This window comes from Silurus meridionalis, chromosome 25, assembly GCF_014805685.1.
Source record: "Silurus meridionalis isolate SWU-2019-XX chromosome 25, ASM1480568v1, whole genome shotgun sequence".
Taxonomy (NCBI): domain Eukaryota; kingdom Metazoa; phylum Chordata; class Actinopteri; order Siluriformes; family Siluridae; genus Silurus; species Silurus meridionalis.
In genome coordinates, this window is record NC_060908.1 from 2,580,001 (window position 1) to 2,585,000 (window position 5,000).

At 38.8% G+C, this 5,000-nt stretch overlaps 1 protein-coding gene across 6 annotated transcripts in view; it reads right to left on the reverse strand.

The window, feature by feature from the left end:
* The window catches only part of rgs3a (regulator of G protein signaling 3a), a 130,834-nt gene that overhangs the window by 61,080 nt on the left and 64,754 nt on the right, over positions 1-5,000 (reverse strand). The gene's annotated exons all lie outside the window — the stretch shown is intronic.

Here is a 5,000-nt window from a genome sequence, read left to right on the forward strand (position 1 = left end):
GGTCACAAACCATAACACACTCTCAAGGTCATTCTGTACAGCTGTCATTTCCCGCCGACTTTACATTCACCTTATTCACTTTGCACTGGGCCACAGCGCTAACGCAGCGAACTAACCGCCGATATTACACAAAAATATTATATTGACGTCCACAACAATTTAACTGAGAATTACAACAGTTAAGATCTCAGCCTCCGGAGCTCCACCTGTTTCTCTCAATGAGAGCAATTTTATTTTGTGCACTTTTCAGGCCACAAGATTCAGAATTGAAAGGATGGATGGATATGGATGGATGGAGGTAATGAATGATGGAAAGAAAAATGGATGGATGGATGGATGGATGGATGGATGGATGGATGGATGGATGGATAAAAGAAGGGACAGAAGGAAGGATAGAAGAATGCTTAATAGATGAATTGATGGATGGATAGATGGAAGAAAGGATGGATGGATGAATGGTTGAAAGTAAGAAAGGATGGATGAAAGGAAGGACTGAAGAATGGACAGATGGATGGATGGATGGATAAATGGATGGATGGATGGATGGATGGATGGATGGATGGATGGATGGATGGATGGAGGGATGGCAGGAAGAACTGAAGAATGGCCAGATGGATGGATGGATGGATGGATGGATGGATGGATGGCAGGAAGAACTGAAAAATGGCCAGATGGATGAATGGATAGATGGATGGATGGACTGAAGAATGGACAGATGAATATGTGTTTTATTCACCTAAAATCCATCTTTCCATCATTTTTGCAATTAAATCTTGATAAGCTTCTAAAATAAAATAAAAATCAAGTAAACAAATAAATATATATTTTTGTAATCTTGTGTCATAGTTGTTTTACATAGCAGAAGGAGGCAGAACCAAAAATAAGTAATAAAACTCTTGAGAAGTTACTGTTCCCACCACACACTGATTATGTATCTAGAACATCGTGTCCTGGAGTGTGGTGTGGTGTCCTTTTACACCACAATCATGTTATAGCGCTTTTTATCTGTTTATGGTTACATTTAAGAGTGGACCATCAAACATGTTCGAGTTTTAAATAGTCTTTCATCCACCAGATTATTATTTTTTTTAAATAAAACTGTTCACTGGCCACATGCTGACTAACACACACACACACACACACACACACACACAAAGCCCTGACTAGCCACTCTTATTAAACTTGTAATGAATATTGCCACACACACACACACACACACACACACACACACACACACACACACACACACACACACACACACACACACACACACACAAATGTCACCACTCAGATGTCACTCCCACTGAAAGGCACTTAGCGCTTATTTCCAGCCCGTATGAGGCCGACATTCGGCATCACGCTCTGATTTTTCGACATTTATAGAGAAAGATTTATAAATACATCACGCTGGAATGTACCAAGCGATCGCTTTTAGCAACTGAATAAATGACCTAGTGTCCTGCTAACACACAGGGCGTGTTGTTGCGTAAGCTGTGAAACGGACACGGCACGCAACGCTTCCTCGTGGGCTCATGAACTATATATTCGTTACAATGTCTGAAGAGCTGAACTTGCGTTCTCAGCTTCCAGGTCACTTTTTCAGCCGAGAGAACGCAATCCAGCTGTTGCCAGAGGTCAGAGAATGATGGCTTTGTACAGCTGGGTAAATTTGTCTTCCTCCTCGATGTGCCAGCTGACTTAATATCATCCAGAAGGCGATGTTTGGATATTTGAGTGTGCGATGAGGACACAGGCTTATGGCATCAGGCCGCAAAAATGTGTGTGTGTGTGTGTGTGTGTGTTGGGGGAAGGGAGTTTGGTGTTAATGGAGGGGAATAATGACGGGCCTACACCTCAGGCACGTCCCAAAATAGAAAGGGAATCAGACGGAGCCGAGATTAATACACTCATGTTAAGTATTATATCTTGAATATGTACTAATAATAACATTACACTTCATACAAGTACATTTAAATATTGTGTGGAATTCTTAGATCTGATTGGTCAGAAAGGTGTCTCTAATTTTAATATTGTCTCTAAGGGGTTGCTGCTCATGTCCTCTTTATACCTGCCTGATCCATTTCCTACTGAAGTTCTGTTCTGTTGGAAACCATGACCTGCTGCTGAAGATGGTTCTACATGAACAGCATAAAGATCCACAAGGTTACTGTGAAAGGTTCCAACCAAGATGGATTTGCACTGTGATTAATGTCAACACTACATTGGATTGCAATTGTCATGAACAGCCATGAAAAATGATGGAACTGTAATGAATGGACATTCAGTGTCACCCAGATGAGGTTCCTTTTTCATTCTGGTTCCTCTCAAGGTTTCTTCCTCATACTATCTCAGGGAGATTTTGCTCACCTCTGTCACCACTAGCTCACTCATTAGGGATTGGCACCACTTTGGGGGAAGTTGTAGCTCAGTAGTTAAGTCTCTGGGTTACTGTTTGGAAGGTCAGAGGTTCGTTCCCCAGTATTGCCAAGCTTCCACTGTTAAGCCCTTGAGCACTGTATCATGGCTGACTCTGTGCTCTGACCCCAGATTCCTAACATCACTGGGACATGCGAAGAAAGAATTTCACTTTGACAAGTAAAAGCCCCTTTACCTTATAAACTTATAGGGACTAATTGATCAAACAAAAATGTGTTTTGGGGAAATGTCCATGGTGTTAATATTGTCAATATTCACTGTAAAAAAAAAAAAAATTATGCAATTGAATTGAATTGAATTGAATTGAATTGAATTGAATTGAATTGAATTGAAGGTTGTGGGCTCAAATCCCAGCATCAGCATAAATAAAAAAAAACAAATATTCATTTATTTTTGTATGATTATGTTTGCTTGTTTGTTTGTTTGTTGGTTATCTCTGATTGACCATGCAGGGAAAGGTATTAAGAGAGGAAAAGGATGGATGGATGGAAGGATGGATGGATGGAGAAAGAAAGAAAGAAGCTGGTTTGTGGATGCCTGTGGTGAAGCAGGGTGGTGGTAAAGTCATTAGATAGATAGATAGATAGATAGATAGATAGATAGATAGATAGATAGATAGATAGATAGATAGATAGATAGATAGATAGATAGATAGATAGATAGAAAGAAAGAAAGAAAGAAAGAAAGAAAGAAAGAAAGAAAGAAAGAAAGAAGCTGGTTTGTGGATGCCTGTGGTGAAGCATGGTGGTGGTAACATTAGATAGATAGATAGATAGATAGATAGATAGATAGATAGATAGATAGATAGATAGATAGATAGATAGATAGATAGATAGAAAGAAAGAAAGAAAGAAAGAAAGAAAGAAAGAAAGAAAGAAAGAAAGAATTTTTTTAGAAGTTTTGATCCTCTTTATGTCTAAAGCATCATCTTGTATTTATTGTCAGACTTGTGCAAGATGGAAGCACAAGACTGGAATTTATCTTTTTTATTTTGATTGTATTTTTTTACAACAAATAAATGAATAAACAAAACTGTGTTGATGTTTGTGTTTGTGTTAAAGCTCTGTAGTTGTTTTTACGTATATCAGATGAGTATCGATATCGCTTGAACTGATAAAGCTTTTGTATTGTTATGAAAAAAATGAAAATAAACGCTCACACAATCCCTGCGCTTGTATGTACCAGTAAATAAACAATACCAAAAAAAAAAAACATGGCGCCTATTACCTCAGACTCCAGGTGTGTTTTTGAAGCAAATCAAAAACAAGAATTTTACCTGTATAATGTTGTCTTTCTTTTTATAGCTCTTGGCAATTAAAGAAGTGTGAGGGATTCACCCTCGAACCATCGCACAGGAGAGGGAACGATCGGTGCAGCAAGACGAGTAAGATTTGACAGACTATACAGGAGATGGTGTGGAAATGCAGCTCAGCAGCAAAGAGTAATAAAAGTATCAGGAATCATTTCTTTCTCTCGTGTGGTCTTCATTCAGCTTCAAAACCTCTGTTGATATTCATGCGTCGGTCTGGTGAATCATGCAGGGTTTTTTTTTTTTTTTTTGGTCTACAGCCATTACTCACAATAAAACACAAAGTTCATCTCGTATCGAAAGACCACCTCGATCTGGAGTTAGACTTCTCACTGATCTAACCACTCCTTTTTTTTATATTCAAGGCCACTTTATCAGATCCTGTCAAGCTCTGTGAGTCACTTCCTGAAGGTCATAGTAAATAAGTAGTAAGATGTCACGTCAGGATCGAGAACACTTTCCACGTGGGATCTCATACGCTTGGAGTGAAATATAGAAACTCCCGCTTCGCTCAAGGACAATATCTCAAATGGAAATCGCAATAAAAGCTTGACATTGGAATAATATAACATGATGATATACTGCCAGGGTAAAGAAGTCAGCGTGACGTCATGAGTTTTTATCTCCCGAGCGATCGGCGAGAAAAGCAAACATGGAGGACGAAGGGTTTATTTACAGTAGTGAGTGGATTAGTGTGTCGAGTTGTGTCGAGTGGAGTGGAGTGGAGTTGGAAATTTACAACAACATTGCAACATAAAAAGGATAAAAATAGCAACGTTTGCTCTTGGGATACGTGATGTTTGCACTGAGCAAACTAATCAAGAACTACAAAAACAGCAAGTCATGACCAAAACAAGCTGTAAAGGCAAACTTGAGCACTTTGTCACAATGGAAACCAGCAGGTGAAGATGGAAAGTAGGAAGACGTTTATACACGTAGTGTTTAAGTTACAATGGAGATGCGTTCCAATGACCCCAGTGTAACTTGAAAATATTGTAAATCGAGACATGAAGTCTTAGTTTTACCCAGGAGTCTTAAAGAATGGTGAACAGTATGCGGTAGTATACTGTAATTTGTTAATATTTATCAAATTACAGTACATAATTGAGCAAAACATTATACTGTAATGTATAAATCATACAGTATATATGTATGTGGCATTGGGCTCAATTAAAAGCAAATTCACAAGTGAAGAGCGAAGCAAGATGAAATGAGCAGTAGGAAGCACACCTGTAGTGATGAGACGCTCAGTTTC